Below are 21,323 nucleotides of genomic sequence, written 5' to 3'. Positions count from 1 at the left end.
TCATTGAAGAAAAACATATGCACTTTTATCCCTGCATTGCACACCAGAACTAACTCCTTCCCATGTTCATTAAAGAGATAACATCTGTTGTTGCACAAACGATCTAACGTTGTGCAATGAAGAGTAACATAGGCCATGCACTTTTTGCATTGCATTGCATTGCACACCAGATCAAACTCCTTCCCATGTTCAGTAAAGAGATAATATGTTGCATTGCATTGCACAAACGATCAAACGTTGTGCATTGAAGAATAACATACAGGCTAAATGCATGCATTGTATTGCATTGCACACCCGAACTAACTCCTTCACATGTTCATTAAAGAGATAACATATGTTATGCAACATTGCATTGCTTTGCACAAACGATCTAACGATGTGCACTAAAGAATAACATTTATGCACTTTTTGCATTGCATTGCACACCAGAACTAACTCCTTCCCATGTTCATTAAAGAGATAATATTTTGCATTGCATTGCACAAAACGATAGTTTGTCTCAACGATCAATGTTGTGCATTAAAGAATAACATACAGGCTAAATGCATGCATTGTATATTGCATTGCACACCAGAACTAACTCCTTCCCATGTTCATTAAAAAGATAACACATGTTGCATTGCATTGCATTGCCATTGCAGAAACGATCTAACGTTGTGCATTGAAGAATGACATTTATGCACTTTTTGCATTGCATTGCACACTGAAACTAACTCCTTCCCATGTTCAGTAAAGATATAACATGTTGCATTGCATTGAATTGCATTGCATTGCAGAAACGATCTAACGTTGTGCACTGAAGAATAACATTTAGGGTATGCACTTTTGGCATTGCATTGCATTGCACACCAGATCTTACTCCTTCAAATGTTTATTAAAGAGATAACATAGGCCATGCACTTTTTGAATTGCATTGCACATTAGAACTAACTCCTTCAAATGTTCATTGAAGAGATAACATTTTGCATTGCATTGCACAAACGATCTAACGTTGTGCATTGAAGAGAAACATAGACCATGCACTTTTTGCATTGCATTGAATTTACACACCAGAACTAACTCTTTCCCATGTTCACTAAAGAGATAACATGTTGCATTGCACTGCATTGCATTGCAGAAACGATCTAATGTTGTGCACTGAATAATAACATTTATGCACTTTTTGCATTGCATTGCATTTGCACACCAGAACTCACTCCTTTAAATGTTAGAAAAGTTAGTTATGGTGTGCAATGCAATGCAAAAAGTGAATAGCCAATGTTACTCTTCAATGCAAAATCGTACTGAATACATACTGAATCGTTTGTGCATAACATATGTTATCTCTTTAATGAACATGGGAAGGAGTTAGTTCGGGTGTGCAATGCAATACATTTAGCCTATATGTTATTCTTCAATGCACAACGTTATGCAATGCACAATGCAATGCAAAATGTTATCTCTTTAATAAGCATTTGATCTGAGTTGGTGTGCAATGCAATGCAATGCAAAAAGTGCATAAATGTTATTCAGTGCACAGCGTTAAATCGTTTGTGCAAAGCAATGCAATGTTGCATAACATATGTTATCTTTTTAATGAACATGGGAAGGAGTTAGTTCGGCTGTATATGCAACACAATCCATGCATTTAGCTATGTCAACTATGTCATTCTTCAATGCACAACGTTAGATCGTTTGTGCAATGCAATGCAACATGTTATCTCTTTAATAAACATGGGAAGTAGTTAGTTCTGGAGTGCAATGCAATGCAATGCAAAAAATGCATGGCCTATGTTACTCTTCAATGCACAACGTTAGATCGTTTGTGCAATGCAATGCAAAATGTTATCTCTTTAATAAACATGGGAAGTAGTTAGTTCTGGAGTGCAATGCAATGCAAAAAGGGCATAGCCTATATGTTATTCTTCAGTGCACAGCGTTAGATCGTTTGTGCAAAACAATGAAATGTTGCATAACATATGTTATCTCTTCAATGAACATGGGAACGAGTTAGTTCGGGTGTGCAATGCAATACAATGCATGCATTTAGCCTATATGTTATTCTTCAATGCACAACGTTAGATCATTTGTGCAAAGCAATATAATGTTGCATAACATATGTTCTGGTGTGCAATGCAATACAATGCAAAAAGTGCATAAATATTCTTCAGTGCACAACGTTAGATCGTTTCTGCAAAACAATGAAATGTTGCATAACATATGTTATCTCTTTTATGAACATGGGAAGTAGTTAGTTCGGGTGTGCAATGCAATACAATGCATGCATTTAGCCTATATGTTATTCTTCAATGCACAACGTTATGCAATGCACAATGCAATGCAAAATGTTATCTCTTTAATAAGCATTTGATCTGAGTTAGTTCTGGTGTGCAATGCAATGCAATGCAAAAAAAATGAATGTTATTCAGTGCACAGCGTTAAATCGTTTGTGCAAAGCAATGCAATGTTGCATAACATATGTTATCTTTTTAATGAACATGGGAAGGAGTTAGTTCGGCTGTACATGCAACACAATCCATGCATTTAGCTGTCAACTATGTCATTCTTCAATGCACAACGTTAGATCGTTTGTGCAATGCAATGCAACATGTTATCTCTTTAATAAACATTTGAAGGAGTTAGTTCTTGTGTGCAATGCAATGCAAAGCAATGCAAGAAATGCATGGCCTATGTTACTCTTCAATGCACAACGTTAGATCGTTTGTGCAATGCAATGCAAAATGTTATCTCTTTAATAAACATGGTTAGTTCTGGAGTGCAATGCAATGCAATGCAAAAAGTGCATAGCATAGCCTATATGTTATTCTTCAGTGCACAGCGTTAGATCGTTTGTGCAATGCAATGCAATGCAACATGTTATCCCTTTAATGAACATGGGAAGGAGTTAGTTCTGCTGTGCAATGCAATGCAAAGCAAAAAGTGAATAGCCTATGTTACTCTTCAATGCACAACGTTAGATCGTTTGTGCAAAACAATGAAATGTTGCATAACATATGTTATCTCTTCAATGAACATGGGAACGAGTTAGTTCGGGTGTGCAATGCAATACAATGCATGCATTTAGCCTATATGTTATTCTTCAATGCACAACGTTAGATCGTTTGTGCAATGCAATGCAAAATGTTATCTTTTTAATAAACATTTGAAGGAGTTAGTTCTGGTGTGCAATGCAATGCAAAAAATGCATAAATGTTATTCTTTAGTGCACAGTGTTAGATCGTTTGTGCAAAGCAATATAATGTTGCATAACATATGTTATCGTTTGTGCAATGCAATACAACATCATTGCACCTTATTTCTTTAAAGAAAATGGGAATGATTTAGTTCTGGTGTGCAATGCAATGCAAGAATTGCATAGCCTATATTATTCTTCAGTGCACAGCGTTAGATCGTTTGTGCAATGCAATGCAATGCAACATGTTATCCTTTTAATGAACATGGGAAGGAGTTAGTTCTGCTGTGCAATGCAATGCAAAGCAAAAAGTGAATAGCCTATGTTACTCTTCAATGCACAACGTTAGATCGTTTGTGCAAAACAATGAAATGTTGCATAACATATGTTATCTCTTCAATGAACATGGGAACGAGTTAGTTAGGGTGTGCAATGCAATACAATGCATGCATTTAGCCTATATGTTATTCTTCAATGCACAACGTTAGATCGTTTGTGCAATGCAATGCAAAATGTTATCTTTTTAATAAACATTTGAAGGAGTTAGTTCTGGTGTGCAATGCAATGCAAAAAATGCATAAATGTTATTCTTTAGTGCACAGTGTTAGATCGTTTGTGCAAAGCAATATAATGTTGCATAACATATGTTATCGTTTGTGCAATGCAATACAACATCATTGCACCTTATTTCTTTAAAGAAAATGGGAATGATTTAGTTCTGGTGTGCAATGCAATGCAAGAATTGCATAGCCTATATTATTCTTCAATGCACAACGTTAGATCGTTTGTGCAGTGCAAAATGTTATCTCTTTAATAAACATTTGAAGGAGTTAGTTCTGGTGTGCAATGCAATACAATGCAAAAAGTGCATAAATATTCTTCAGTGCACAACGTTAGATCGTTTCTGCAAAACAATGAAATGTTGCATAACATATGTTATCCCTTTAATGAACATGGGAAGGAGTTAGTTCTGGTGTGCAATGCATAAGGTGCATAGCCTGTATGTTATTCTTCAATGCACAACGTAAGATCGTTTTTGCAATGCAATGCAACAACAAAACTTATCTCTTTAATAAACATGGGAATGAATTAGATCTACTGTGCAATGCAATGCAATCCGAGAAGTGCATAGCCTATATGTTATTGTTCAGTGGACAACGTTAGATCCTTTGTGCAATGCATAAATGTTATATCTTTAATGAACATGGGAAGGAGTTAGTTCTGGTGTGCAATGCAATGCGAAAAGTGCTTCATCTATATGTTTATTCTTCAGTGCATTCTAACGTTGCCCAACGATAGAATGCACTGAAGAATAAACATATAGATAAAGCACTTTTCGCATTGCATTTCACACCAGAACTAACTCCTATAATTGTGTCCATTGTAAAGCAACAGCTAGTGCAATGATTTTCCGTCACTGCACATTAACCTACTTATTACATTCAGTCAACTGATGTTAACTTTCTATACATACTCTTCGACTCCTGATGTACGTAAGTACATGTTTGACCAAAGTAACATATTTCTGGCCAAACAGTCCTCGATTTCTATACATACTCATTGACTCCTGATGCTTCATAAGCCAATATATATATCCATACAGATATGGCTTATGGCTTACCTTTTGAAATTATTTCTGCTCAAAGGGTCCTCAAAATGTTTCAAACTATATAAAGTTATAGAATTCTTTTGATGATAAATCAGCTATTCAGAGGTCCCCTTTTGACCTCCTGAACATATTTCTGGCCAAAGAGTCCTCGATCTTGGGCTTTCTATATATACTCATAGACTCCCTCTGATGCTTCAAAAGCCATATAGATGTCCATATCTGACCTCTGAACTTATTTGTGGTCAAAGTGTCCTCAAAATTTTTCAAACTATATAAAGTTATAGAATTCTTTTGATGATAAATCAGCTATTCAGAGGTCCCCTTTTGACCTACTGGACATATTTCTGGTCAAAGAGTCCTGAAAGATTAATACAATACATTCCGACTGATATCTTCTGATGTTATATCCTCCTGACAAAAGTCCATTTGACATACTGAATTTTTTTCAGGCCAAGGAGTATTCGAAACTTGGGCTTTCTATACATACTCGTTGACTCTTTCTGATGTTAGGTCAACCAGACAGAAGTCCATTTTTGACACAAGGAATATATTTCTGGCCAAAGAGTCCTCGATCTTGGGCTTTCTATACATACTCATGGACTCCTTCTGATGCTTCATAAGCCATATATATGTCCATATCTGACCTTTTGAACTTATTTGTAGTCAAAGTGTCCTCAAAATTTTTCAAACTATATAAAGTTATAGAATTCTTTTTATGATAAATCAGCTATTCAGAGGTCCCCTTTTGACCTCCTGAACATATTTCTGGCCAAAGAGTCCTCGATATTGGGCTTTCTATACATACTCATAGACTCCTTCTGATGCATCATTAGCCATATAGATTTCCATATCTGACCTTTTGAACTTATTTGTGGTCAAAGTGTCCTCAAAATTTTTCAAACTATATAAAGTTATAGACTCCTTTTGCTATTCAGAGGTCCCCTTTTGACCTCCTGAACATATTTCTGGCCAAAGAGTCCTCGATATTGGGCTTTCTATACATACTCATAGACTCCCTCTGATGCTTCAAAAGCCATATAGATGTCTTTGGCTTTCTATACATACTCATAGACTCCTTCTGATGCATCTTAAGCCATATAGATGTCCATATCTGACCTTGTGAACTTATTTGTGGTCAAAGTGTCCTCAAAATTTTTCAAACTATATAAAGTTATAGACTCCTTTTGCTATTCAGAGGTCCCCTTTTGACCTCCTGAACATATTTCTCGCCAAAGAGTCCTCGATCTTGGGCTTCCTATATATACTCATAGACTCCCTCTGATGCTTCAAAAGCCATATAGATGTCTTGGGCTTTCTATACATACTCATAGACTCCTTCTGATGCTTCATAAGCCATATATATATGTCCATATCTGACCTTTTGAACTTATTTGTGGTCAAAGTGTCCTCAAAATTTTTCAAACTATATAAAGTTATAGACTCCTTTTGCTATTCAGAGGTCCCTTTTTGACCTCCTCGATTTACAGTCCTCGATCTTGGGCTTTCTATACATACTCATAGACTCCTTCTGATGCTTCATAAGCCATATAGATGTCCATATCTGATCTTTTGAACTTATTTGTGGTCAAATTGTCCTCAAAATTTTTGAAACTATATAAAGTTATTGACTCCTTTTGCTATTCAGAGGTCCCCTTTTGACCTCCTGAACATATTTCTGGCCAAAGAGTCCTCGATCTTGGGCTTTCTATACATACTCATAGACTACTTCTGATGCTTCATAAGCCATATAGATGTCTTGGGCTTTTTATACATACTCATAGACTCCTTCTGATGCTTCATAAGCCATATATATATGTACATATCTGACCTTTTGAACTTATTTGTGGCCAAAGTGTCCTCAAAATTTTTCAAACTATATAAAGTTATCGAATCCTTTTGATGATAAATCAGCTATTCAGAGGTTTTGACCTCCTGAACATATTTCTGGCCAAAGAGTACTCGATCTTGGGCTTTCTATACATACTCATAGACTCCTTCTGATGCCTTATAAGTCATATATATGTCCATATCTGACCCTTTGAACATATTTGTGGTCAAAGTGTCCTCAAAATTTTTCAAACTATATCAAGTTATAGAATTCTTTTGATGATAAATCAGCTATTCAGAGGTCCCCTTTTGACCTCCTGAACATATTTCTGGCCAAAGAGTCCTAGATCATGGGCTTTCTATACATACTCATAGACTCCTTCTGATGCTTCATAAGCCATATAGATGTCCATATCTGGCCTTTTGAACTTATTTGTAGTCAAAGTGTCCTCAAAATTTTTCAAACTATATAAAGTTATAGACTCCTTTTGCTATTCAGAGGTCCCCTTTTGACCTCCTCGATTTAGAGTCCTAGATCATGGGCTTTCTATACATACTCATAGACTCCTTCTGATGCTTCATAAGCCATATAGATGTCCATATCTGACCTTTTGAACTTATTTGTAGTCAAAGTGTCCTCAAAATTTTTCAAACTATATAAAGTTATAGAATCCTTTTGATGATAAATCAGCTTTTTAGAGGTTTTGACCTCTTGAACATATTTTTGGCCAAAGAGTCCTCGATCTTGGGCTTTCTATACATGCTCATAGACTCCTTCTGATGCATCATATGCCATATAGATGTCCATATCTGATCTTTTGAACTTATTTGTGGTCAAAGTGTCCTCAAAATTTTTCAAACTATATAAAGTTATAGAATCCTTTTGATGATAAATCAGCTTTTTAGAGGTTTTGACATCTTGAACATATTTCTGGCCAAAGAGTCCTTGATCTTTGGCTTTCTATACATACTCATAGACTCCTTCTGATGAATCTTAAGCCATATAGATGTCCATATCTGACCTTTTGAACTTATTTGTGGTCAAAGTGTCCTCAAAATTTTTCAAACTATATAAAGTTATAGACTCCTTTTGCTATTCAGAGGTCCCCTTTTGACCTCCTGAACATATTTCTGGCCAAAGAGTCCTCGATATTGGGCTTTCTATACATACTCATAGACTCCTTCTGATACTTCATAAGCCATATAGATTTCCATATCTGACCTTTTGAACTTATTTGTGGTCAAAGTGTCCTCAAAATTTTTCAAACTATATAAAGTTATAGAATTCTTTTGATGATAAATCAGCTATTCAGAGGTCCCCTTTTGACCTCCTGAACATATTTCTCGCCAAAGAGTCCTCGATCTTGGGCTTCCTATATATACTCATAGACTCCCTCTGATGCTTCAAAAGCCATATAGATGTCTTGGGCTTTCTATACATGCTCATAGACTCGTTCTGATGCTTAATAAGCCATATATATATGTCCATATCTGACCTTTTGAACTTATTTGTGGTCAAAGTGTCCTCAAAATTTTTCAAACTATATAAAGTTATTGAATTCTTTTGATGATAAATCAGCTATTCAGAGGTCCCCTTTTGACCTCCTGAACATATTTCTCGCCAAAGTGTCGAGAAATATATAGACGTCCATATCTGACCTTTTGAACTTATTTGTGGTCAAATTGTCCTCAAAAAGTTTCAAACTATATAAAGTTATAGACTCCTTTTGATGATAAATCAGTATTTCATGGGGCCCCTTTTGACCTCCTGAACATATTTCTGGCCAAAGAGTCCTCGATCTTGGGCTTTCATATATACTCAAAGACTCCCTCTGATGCTTCAAAATCCATATAGATGTCCATATCTGACCTTTTGAACTTATTTGTGGTCAAAGTGTCCTCAAAATTTTTCAAACTATATAAAGTTATAGAATTCTATTGATGATAAATCAGCTATTCAGAGGTCCCCTTTTGACCTGCTGAACATATTTTTGGCCAAAGAGTCCTCGATCTTGGGCTTTCTATACATACTCATAGACTCCTTCTGATGCTTCATAAGCCATATAGATGTCCATATCTGACCTTTTGAACTTATTTGTGGTCAAAGTGTCCTCAAAATTTTTCAAACTATATAAAGTTATAGACTCCTTTTGCTATTCAGAGGTCCCCTTTTGACCTCCTCGATTTAGAGTCCTCGATCTTGGGCTTTCTATACATACTCATAGACTCCTTCTGATGCTTCATAAGCCATATTGATGTCCATATCTGACCTTTTGAACTTATTTGTGGTCAAAGTGTCCTCAAAGGTTTTGAAACTATATAAAGTTATAGACTCCTTTTGCTATTCAGAGGTCCCCTTTTGACCTCCTGAACATATTTCTGGCCAAAGAGTCCTCGATCTTGGGCTTTCTATACATACTCATAGACTACTTCTGATGCTTCATAAGCCATATAGATGTCCATATCTGACCTTTTGAACTTATTTGTGGTCAAAGTGTCCTCAAAATTTTTCAAACTATATAAAGTTATAGAATTCTTTTGATGATAAATCAGCTATTTAGAGGTCCCCTTTTGACCTCCTGAACATATTTCTGGCCAAAGAGTCCTCGATCTTGGGCTTTCTATACATACTCATAGACTACTTCTGATGCTTCATAAGCCATACAGATGTCCATATCTGACCTTTTGAACTTATTTGTGGTCAAAGTGTCCTCAAAAATTTTCAAACTATATAAAGTTATAGACTCCTTTTGATGATAAATCAGTATTTCATGGGGCCCCTTTTGACCTCCTGAACATATTTCTGGCCAAAGAGTCCTCGATCTTGGGCTTTCTATACATACTCATAGACTCCATCTGATGCTTCATAAGCCATATTGATGTCCATATCTGACCTTTTGAACTTATTTGTGGTCAAAGTGTCCTCAAAATTTTTCAAACTATATAAAGTTATAGAATTCTTTTGATGATAAATCAGCTATTTAGAGGTCCCCTTTTGACCTCCTGAACATATTTCTGGCCAAAGAGTCCTCGATCTTGGGCTTTCTATACATACTCATAGACTACTTCTGATGCTTCATAAGCCATACAGATGTCCATATCTGACCTTTTGAACTTATTTGTGGTCAAAGTGTCCTCAAAATTTTTCAAACTATATAAAGTTATAGACTCCTTTTGCTATTCAGAGGTCCCCTTTTGACCTCCTGAACATATTTCTGGCCAAAGAGTCCTCGATCTTGGGCTTTCTATACATACTCATATACTACTTCTGATGCTTCATAAGCCATATAGATGTCCATATCTGACCTTTTGAACTTATTTGTGGTCAAAGTGTCCTCAAAATTTTTCAAACTATATAAAGTTATAGAATTCTTTTGATGATAAATCAGCTATTTAGAGGTCCCCTTTTGACCTCCTGAACATATTTCTTGCCAAAGAGTCCTCGATCTTGGGCTTTCTATACATACTCATAGACTACTTCTGATGCTTCATAAGCCATACAGATGTCCATATCTGACCTTTTGAACTTATTTGTGGTCAAAGTGTCCTCAAAATTTTTCAAACTATATAAAGTTATAGACTACTTTTGCTATTCATAGGTCCCCTTTTGACCTCCTGAACATATTTCTGGCCAAAGAGTCCTCGATATTGGGCTTTCTATACATACTCATAGACTCCTTCTGATGCTTCATAAGCCATATAGATGTCTTGGGCTTTTTATACATACTCATAGACTCCTTCTGATGCTTCATAAGCCATATATATATGTCCATATCTGACCTTTTGAACTTATTTGTGGCCAAAGTGTCCTCAAAATTTTTCAAACTATAGAAAGTTATCGAATCCTTTTGATGATAAATCAGCTATTCAGAGGTTTTGACCTCCTGAACATATTTCTGGCCAAAGAGTACTCGATCTTGGGCTTTCAATACATACTCATAGACTCCTTCTGATGCCTTATAAGCCATATATATGTCCATATCTGACCTTTTGAACTTATTTGTGGTCAAAGTGTCCTCAAAATTTTTCAAACTATATAAAGTTATTGAATTCTTTTGATGATAAATCAGCTATTCAGAGGTCCCCTTTTGACCTCCTGAACATATTTCTCGCCAAAGTGTCGAGAAATATATAGACGTCCATATCTGACCTTTTGAACTTATTTGTGGTCAAATTGTCCTCAAAAAGTTTCAAACTATATAAAGTTATAGACTCCTTTTGATGATAAATCAGTATTTCATGGGGCCCCTTTTGACCTCCTGAACATATTTCTGGCCAAAGAGTCCTCGATCTTGGGCTTTCTATATATACTCAAAGACTCCCTCTGATGCTTCAAAATCCATATAGATGTCCATATCTGACCTTTTAAACTTATTTGTGGTCAAAGTGTCCTCAAAATTTTTCAAACTATATAAAGTCATAGAATTCTATTGATGATAAATCAGCTATTCAGAGGTCCCCTTTTGACCTGCTGAACATATTTTTGGCCAAAGAGTCCTCGATCTTGGGCTTTCTATACATACTCATAGACTCCTTCTGATGCTTCATAAGCCATATAGATGTCCATATCTGACCTTTTGAACTTCTTTGTGGTCAAAGTGTCCTCAAAATTTTTCAAACTATATAAAGTTATAGACTCCTTTTGCTATTCAGAGGTCCCCTTTTGACCTCCTCGATTTAGAGTCCTCGATCTTGGGCTTTCTATACATACTCATAGACTCCTTCTGATGCTTCATAAGCCATATTGATGTCCATATCTGACCTTTTGAACTTATTTGTGGTCAAAGTGTCCTCAAAATTTTTGAAACTATATAAAGTTATAGACTCCTTTTGCTATTCAGAGGTCCCCTTTTGACCTCCTGAACATATTTCTGGCCAAAGAGTCCTCGATCTTGGGCTTTCTATACATACTCATATACTACTTCTGATGCTTCATAAGCCATATAGATGTCCATATCTGACCTTTTGAACTTATTTGTGGTCAAAGTGTCCTCAAAATTTTTCAAACTATATAAAGTTATAGAATTCTTTTGATGATAAATCAGCTATTTAGAGGTCCCCTTTTGACCTCCTGAACATATTTCTGGCCAAAGAGTCCTCGATCTTGGGCTTTCTATACATACTCATAGACTACTTCTGATGCTTCATAAGCCATACAGATGTCCATATCTGACCTTTTGAACTTATTTTTGGTCAAAGTGTCCTCAAAAATGTTCAAACTATATAAAGTTATAGACTCCTTTTGATGATAAATCAGTATTTCATGGGGCCCCTTTTGACCTCCTGAACATATTTCTGGCCAAAGAGTCCTCGATCTTGGGCTTTCTATACATACTCATAGACTCCTTCTGATGCTTCATAAGCCATATAGATGTCCATATCTGACCTTTTGAACTTATTTGTGGTCAAATTGTCCTCAAAATTTTTCAAACTATATAAAGTTATAGAATTCTTTTGATGATAAATCAGCTATTCAGAGGTCCCTTTTTGACCTCCTGAACATATTTCTGGCCGAAGAGTCCTCGATCTTGGGCTTTCTATACATACTCAAAGACTCCATCTGATGCTTCATAAGCCATATTGATGTCCATATCTGACCTTTTGAACTTATTTGTGGTCAAAGTGTCCTCAAAATTTTTCAAACTATATAAAGTTATAGACTACTTTTGCTATTCATAGGTCCCCTTTTGACCTCCTGAACATATTTCTGGCCAAAGAGTCCTCGATATTGGGCTTTCTATACATACTCATAGACTCCTTCTGATGCTTCATAAGCCATATAGATGTCCATATCTGACCTTTTGAACTTATTTGTGGTCAAAGTGTCCTCAAAATTTTTCAACTATATAAAGTTATAGACTCCTTTTGATGATAAATCAGCTATTCAGAGGTCCACTTTTGACCTCCTGAACATATTTCTCGCCAAAGAGTCCTCGATCTTGGGCTTTCTATACATACTCATAGACTCCTTCTGATGCTTCATAAGCCATATAGATGTCCATATCTGACCTTTTGAACTTATTTGTGGTCAAAGTGTCCTCAAAATTTTTCAAACTATATCAAGTTATAGAATTCTTTTTATGATAAATCAGCTATTCAGAGGTCCCCTTTTGACCTCCTGAACATATTTCTGGCCAAAGAGTCCTCGATATTGGGCTTTCTATACATACTCATAGACTCCTTCTGATGCTTCATAAGCCATATAGATGTCTTGGGCTTTTAAAACATACTCATAGACTCCTTCTGATGCTTCATAAACCATATATATATGTCCATATCTGACCTTTTGAACTTATTTGTGGCCAAAGTGTCCTCAAAATTTTTCAAACTATATAAAGTTATCGAATCCTTTTGATGATAAATCAGCTATTCAGAGGTTTTGACCTCCTGAACATATTTCTGGCTAAAGAGTACTCGATCTTGGGCTTTCTATACATACTCATAGACTCCTTCTGATGCCTTATAAGCCATATATATGTCCATATCTGACCTTTTGAACTTATTTGTGGTCAAAGTGTCCTCAAAATTTTTCAAACTATATCAAGTTATAGAATTCTTTTGATGATAAATCAGCTATTCAGAGGTCCCCTTTTGACCTCCTGAACATATTTCTGGCCAAAGAGTCCTCGATATTGGGCTTTCTATACATACTCATAGACTCCTTCTGATGCTTCATAAGCCATATAGATGTCCATATCTGACCTTTTGAACTTATTTGTAGTCAAAGTGTCCTCAAAATTTTTCAAACTATATCAAGTTATAGAATTCTTTTTATGATAAATCAGCTATTCAGAGGTCCCCTTTTGACCTCCTGAACATATTTCAGGCCAAAGAGTCCTCGATCTTGGGCTTTCTATACATACTCATAGACTTCTTCTGATGCTTCATAAGCCATATAGATGTCCATATCTGATCTTTTGAACTTGTTTGTGGTCAAAGTGTCCTCAAAATTTTTCAAACTATATAAAGTTATAGAATCCTTTTGATGATAAATCAGCTTTTTAGAGGTTTTGACATCTTGAACATATTTCTGTCCAAAGAGTCCTCGATCTTTGGCTTTCTATACATACTCATAGACTCCGTCTGATGAATCTTAAGCCATATAGATGTCCATATCTGACCTTTTGAACTTATTTGTGGTCAAAGTGTCCTCAAAATTTATCAAACTATATAAAGTTATAGACTCCTTTTGCTATTCAGAGGTCCCCTTTTGACCTCCTGAACATATTTCTGGCCAAAGAGTCCTCGATATTGGGCTTTCTATACATACTCATAGACTCCTTCTGATGCTTCATAAGCCATATAGATTTCCATATCTGACCTTTTGAACTTATTTGTGGTCAAAGTGTCCTCAAAATTTTTCAAACTATATAAAGTTATAGAATTCTTTTGATGATAAATCAGCTATTCAGAGGTCCCCTTTTGACCTCCTGAACATATTTCTCGCCAAAGAGTCCTCGATCTTGGGCTTCATATATATACTCATAGACTCCCTCTGATGCTTCAAAAGCCATATAGATTTCTTGGGCTTTCTAGACATACTCATAGACTCCTTCTGATGCTTCATAAGCCATATATATATGTCCATATCTGACCTTTTGAACTTATTTGTGGTCAAAGTGTCCTCAAAATTTTTCAAACTATATAAAGTTATAGAATCCTTTTGATGATAAATCAGCTATTCAGAGGTTTTGACCTCCTGAACATATTTCTGGCCAAAGAGTCCTCGATCTTGGGCTTTCTATACATACTCATAGGCTCCTTCTGATGCTTCATAAGCCATATATATATCCATATCTGACCTTTTGAACTTATTTCTGGACAAAGTGTCCTCAAAATTTTTCAAACTATATAAAGTTATAGAATCCTTTTGATGATAAATCAGCTATTCAGAGGTCCCCTTTTGACCTCCTGAACATATTTCTCGCCAAAGAGTCCTCGATCTTGGGCTTTCTATACATACTCATAGACTTCTTCTGATGCTTCATAAGCCATATAGATGTCCATATCTGACCTTTTGAACTTATTTGTGGTCAAAGTGTCCTCAAAATTTTTCAAACTATATAAAGTTATAGAATCCTTTTGATGATAAATCAGCTTTTTAGAGGTTTTGAACTCTTGAACATATTTCTGGCCAAAGAGTCCTCGATCTTGGGCTTTCTATACATGCTCATAGACTCCTTCTGATGCATCATATGCCATATAGAATTCCATATCTGATCTTTTGAACTTATTTGTGGTCAAAGTGTCCTCAAAATTTTTCAAACTATATAAAGTTATAGACTCTTTCTGATGATAAATCAGCTATTCAGAGGTCCCCTTTTGACCTACTGAACATATTTCTGGCCAAAGAGTCCTAAAAGATTAATACAATACATTCAGACTGATATCTTCGGATGTTATATCCTCCTGACAAAAGTCCATTTGACATAATGAATTTTTTTCTGGCCAAGGAGTATTCGAAACTTGGGCCTTCAATACATACTCGTTGACTCTTTCTGACGTCAACCATACAGAAGTCCATTTTTGACCCAAGGAATATATTTCTGGCCAAAGAGTCCTTGATCTTGGGCTTTCTATACATACTCATAGACTCCTTCTGATGCTTCATAAGCCATATATATCCATATCTGACCTTTTGAACTTATTTGTGGTCAAAGTGTCCTCAAAAATTTTCAAACTATATAAAGTTATAGAATTCTATTGATGATAAATCAGCTATTCAGAGGTCCCCTTTTAACCTCCTGAACATATTTCTGGCCAAAGAGTCCTCGATCTTGGGCTTTCTATACATACTCATAGACTACTTCTGATGCTTCATAAGCCATATATATGTCCATATCTGACCTTTTGAACTTATTTGTGGTCAAAGTGTCCTCAAAAATTTTCAAACTATATAAAGTTATAGACTCTTTCTGATGATAAACCAGCTATTCAGAGGTCCCCTTTTGACCTCCTGAACATATTTCTGGCCAAAGAGTCCTAAAAGATTAATACAATACATTCAGACTGATATCTTCGGATGTTATATCCTCCTGACAAAAGTCCATATTTGACATACTGAATTTTTTTCTGGCCAAGGAGTATTCGAAACTTGGCCTTTCTATACATACTCCTTCTGATGCTTCATAAGCCATATATATGTCCATATCTGACCTTTTGAACTTATTTGTGGTCAAAGGGTCCTCAAAATTTTTCAAACTATATAAAGTTATAGACTCCTTTTGATGATAAATCAGCTATTCATGGGTCCCCTTTTGACCTCCTGAACATATTTCTGGCCAAAGAGTCCTCGATCTTGGGCTTTCTATATATACTCATAGACTCCGTCTGATGCTTCAAAAGCCATATAGATGTCCATATCTGACCTTTTGAACTTATTTGTGGTCAAAGTGTTCTCAAAATTTTTCAAACTATATAAAGTTATAGACTTTTTCTGATGAAAAATCAGCTATTCAGAGGTCCCCTTTTGACCTACTGAACATATTTCTGGCCAAAGAGTCCTAAAAGATTAATACAATACATTCAGACTGATATCTTCGGATGTTATATCCTCCTGACAAAAGTCAATATTTGACACACTGAATTTTTTTCTGGCCAAGGAGTATTCGAAACTAGGGCTTTCTATACATACTCCTTCTGATGCTTCATAAGCCATATATATGTCCATATCTGACCTTTTGAACTTATTTGTGGTCAAAGGGTCCTCAAAATGTTTTAAACTATATAAAGTTATAGAATTCTTTTTGAAAAATTTTGACGACAATTTGACCACAAATAAGTTCAAAAAGTCAGATATGGACATCTATATGGCTTATGAAGCATCAGAAGGAGTCTATGAGTATGTATAGAAAGCCCAAGATCGAGGTCTCTTTGGCCAGAAATATGTTCAGGACGTCAAAAGGGGACGTCTGAATAGCTGATCTATCATCAAAAGGATTCTATAACTTTATATAGTGTGAAAAATTTTGAGGACACTTTGACCACAAATAAGTTCAAAAGGTCAGATATGGACATCTATATGGCTTGTGATGCATCAGAAGGAGTCTATGAGTATGTATAGAAAGCCCTATATCGAGGACTCTTTGGCCAGAAATATGTTAAGGAGGTCAAAAAGGGACCTCTGAATAGCTGATTTATCATCGAAAGAATCTATAACTTTATATAGTTTGAAAAATTTTGAGGACACTTTGACCACAAATAAGTTCAAAAGGTCAGATATGGACATCTATATGGCTTATGATGCATCAGATGGAGTCTATGAGCATGTATAGAAAGCCCAAGATCGAGGAATCTTTGGCCAGAAATATGTTCAAGAGGTCAAAACCTCTGAATAGCTGATTTATCATCAAAAGAATTCTATAACTTTATATAGTTTGAAAAATTTTGAGGACACTTTCACCACAAATAAGTTCAAAAGGTCAGATATGGACATCTATATGGCTTATGATGCATCACAAGGAGTCTATGAGTATGCATAGAAAGCCCAAGATCGAGGACTCTTTGGCCAGAAATATGTTCAGGAGGTCAAAACCTCTGAATAGCTGATTTATCATCAAAAGGATTCTATAACTTTATATACACTGTAAAAAATTTCTAACCCTCCCAAATCAAAAATTTCAAGTGACCGATAACATCTCATTTTTTCACTTGGCCCAAGTGAAATTCTGTAAATTATCAAATTAAATTAACAGATTTTCACTTGGGCCAATTGAAATTTACAGAATTTCACTTGGGCCAATTGAAAAATTTAGATGTTATCGGTCACTTGAAATTTTTGATTTGGGAGGGTTAGAAATTTTTTACAGTGTAGTTTGAAAAATTTTGATGACACTTTGTCCACAAATAAGTTCAAAAGGTCAGATATGGACATATATAATGCTTATGAAGCATCAGAAGGAGTATGTATAGAAAGACCAAGTTTCGAATACTCCTTGGGGACCTCTGAATAGCTGATTTATCATCAGAAAGAGTCTATAACTTTATATAGTTTGAAAAATGTTGAGGACCCTTGACCAGAAATAAGTTCAAATGATCAGATATGGAAATCTATATGGGTTTTGAAGCATCAGAGGTAGTCTATGAGTATATATAGAAAGCCCAAGATCGAGGACTCTTTGGCCAGAAATATGTTCAGGAGGTCAAAAGGTTACCCATGTATAGCTGATTTATCATCAAAAGGAGTCTATAACTTTATATAGTTTGAAACATTTTGAGGACACTTTGACCACAAATAAGTTCAAAAGGTCAGATATGGACATCTATATGGCTTATGAAGCATCAGAAGGCCATATGATGCTTATGAAAGCCATATAGATGTCTTTTGAAGCGTCAGAGGGAGTCTATGAGTATATATATAAAGCCCAAGATCGAGGACTCTTTGGCCAAAAATATGTTCAGGAGGTCAAAACCTCTGAATAGCTGATTTTATCATCAAAAGAATTCTATAACTTTATATAGTTTGAAAAATTTTGAGGAGACATTGACCACAAATAAGTTCAAAAGGTCAGATATGGACATATATATGGCTTATGATGCATCAGAAGGAGTCTATGAGTATGTATAGAAAGCCCAAGATAGAGGACTCTTTGGCCAGAAATATGTTCAGGAGGTCAAAACCTCTGAATAGCTGATTTATCATCAAAAGGATTCGATAACTTTATATAGTTTGAAAAATTTTGAAGACACTTTGACCACAAATAAGTTCAAAAGGTCAGATATGGACATATATATATGGCTTATGAAGCATCAGAAGGAGTCTATGAGTATGTATAGAAAGCCCAAGACATCTATATGGCTTTTGAAGCATCAGAGGGAGTCTATGAGTATATATAGAAAGCCCAAGATCGAGGACTCTTTGGCGAGAAATATGTTCAGGAGGTCAAAAGGGGACCTCTGAATAGCTGATTTATCATCAAAAGAATTCTATAACTTTATATAGTTTGAAAAATTTTGAGGACACTTTGACCACAAATAAGTTCAAAAGGTCAGATATGGACATCTATATGGCTTATGAAGCATCAGAAGGAGTCTATGAGTATGTATAGAAAGCCCAATATCGAGGACTCTTTGGCCAGAAATATGTTCAGGAGGTCAAAAGGGGACCTCTGAACAGCAAAAGGAGTCTATAACTTTATATAGTTTGAAAAATTTTGAGGACACTTTGACCACAAATAAGTTCAAAAGGTCAGATATGGACACATATATATGGCTTATGAAGCATCAGAAGGAGTCTATGAGTATGTATAGAAAGCCCAAGACATCTATATGGCTTTTGAAGCATCAGAAGGAGTCTATGAGTATGTATAGAAAGCCCAAGATCGAGGACTCTTTGGCCAGAAATATGTTCAGGAGGTCAAAAGGGGACCTCTGAATAGCTGATTTATCATCAAAAGGATTCTATAACTTTATATAGTTTGAAAAATTTTGAGGACACGTTGACCATAAATAAGTTCAAAAGATCAGATATGGACATCTATATGGCATATGATGCATCAGAGGGAGTCTATGAGTATGTATAGAAAACCCAAGATCGAGGACTCTTTGTCCAGAAATATGTTCAGGAGGTCAAAAGGGGACCTCTGAATAGCTGATTTATCATCAAAAGGATTCTATAACTTTATATAGTTTGAAAAATTTTGAGGACACTTTGACTACAAATAAGTTCAATATGTCAGATATGGACATATATATGGCTTATGAAGCAACAGAAGGAGTCCATGAGTATGTATAGAAAGCCCAAGATCGAGGACTCTTTGGCCAGAAATATATTCCTTGGGTCAAAAATGGACTTCTGTCTGGTTGACCTAACATCAGAAAGAGTCAACGAGTATGTATAGAAAGCCCAAGTTTCGAATACTCCTTGGCCAGAAAAAAATTCAGTATGTCAAATGGACTTTTGTCAGGAGGATATAACATCCGAAGATATCAGTCTGAATGTATTGTATTAATCTTTTAGGACTCTTTGGCCAGAAATATGTCCAGTAGGTCAAAAGGGGACCTCTGAATAGCTGATTTATCATCAGAAAGAGTCTATAACTTTATATAGTTTGAAAAATTTTGAGGACCCTTGACCAGAAATAAGTTCAAATGATCAGATATGGACATCTATATGGGGTTTGAAGCATCAGAGGGTGTCCATGAGTATATATAGAAAGCCCAAGATCGAGGACTCTTTGGCCAGAAATATGTTCAGCAGTTCAATAGGGGCCCCATGTATAGCTGATTTATCATCAAAAGGAGTCTATAACTTTATATAGTTTGAAAGATTTTGAGGACACTTTGACCACAAATAAGTTCAAAAGGTCAGATATGGACGTATATATGGCTTATGAAGCATCAGAAGGATTATGTATAGAAAACCCAAGTTTCGAATACTCCTTGGCCAGAAAAAAAATCAGTATGTCAATTATGGATTTATGTCAGGAGGATATAGAATCCGAAGATATCAGTCTGAAGATATCAGTATTAATCTTTTAGGACTCTTTGGCCAGAAATATGTTCAGTAGGTCACAAGGGGACCTCTGAATAACTGATTTATCATCAGAAAGAATCAATAACTTTATATAGTTTGAAAACTTTTGAGGACCATTTGACCAGAAATAAGTTCAAAAGGTAAGATATGGACATCTATATGGCTTTTGAAGCATCAGAGGGAGTCTATGAGTATGTATAGAAAGCCCAAGACATCTATATGGCTTTTGAAGCATCAGAGGGAGTCTATGAGTATATATAGGAAGCCCAAGATCGAGGACTCTTTGGCGAGAAATATGTTCAGGAGGTCAAAAGGGGACCTCTGAATAGCTGATTATCATCAAAAGAATTCTATAACTTTATATAGTTTGAAAAATTTTGAGGACAATTTGACCACAAATAAGTTCAAAAGGTCAGATATGGACATCTATATGGCTTATGATGCATTAGAAGGAGTCTATGAGTATGTATAGAAAGCCCAATATGGAGGACTCTTTGGCTAGAAATATGTTCAGGAGGTCAAAAGGGGACCTCTGAATAGCAAAAGGAGTCTATAAATTTATATAGTTTGAAAACTTTTGAGGACCCTTTGACCAGAAATAAGTTCAAAAGGTCAGATATGGACATCTATATGGCTTTTGAAGCATCAGAGGGAGTCTACGAGTACATATAGAAAGCCCAAGATCGAGGACTCTTTGGCCAGAAATATGTTCAGGAGGTCAAAAGGAGACCTCTGAATTGCTGATTTATCATCAAAAGGAGTCTATAACTTTATATAGTTTGAAATATTTTGAGGACACTTTGACCACAAATAAGTTCAAAAGGTCAGATATGGACATCTATATGGCTTATGAAGCATCAGAAGGAGTCTATGAGTATTTATAGAAAGCCCAAGATCGAGGACTCTTTGTCCAGAAATATGTTCAGGAGGTCAAAACCTCTGAATAGCTGATTTATCATCAAAAGGATTCTATAACTTCATATAGTTTGAAAAATTTTGAGGACACTTTGACCACAAATAAGTTCAAAAGGTCAGATATGGACATCTACATGGCTTATGAAGCATCAGAAGGAGTCTATGAGTATGTATAGAAAGCCCAAGGTCGAGGACTCTTTGGCCAGAAATATATTCCTTTTGTCAACAATGGACTTCTGTATGGTTGATGTAACATCAGAAAGAGTCAACGAGTATATATGGAAAAGTCAAGTTTCGAGTACTCCTTGGCCAGAAAAATATTTAGT

The sequence above is a fragment of the Squalius cephalus genome (genome assembly GCF_949319135.1).
Source record: "Squalius cephalus genome assembly, chromosome: 8".
Lineage (NCBI taxonomy): Eukaryota > Metazoa > Chordata > Actinopteri > Cypriniformes > Leuciscidae > Squalius > Squalius cephalus.
Note: the sequence above shows the minus strand (reverse complement) of the source record.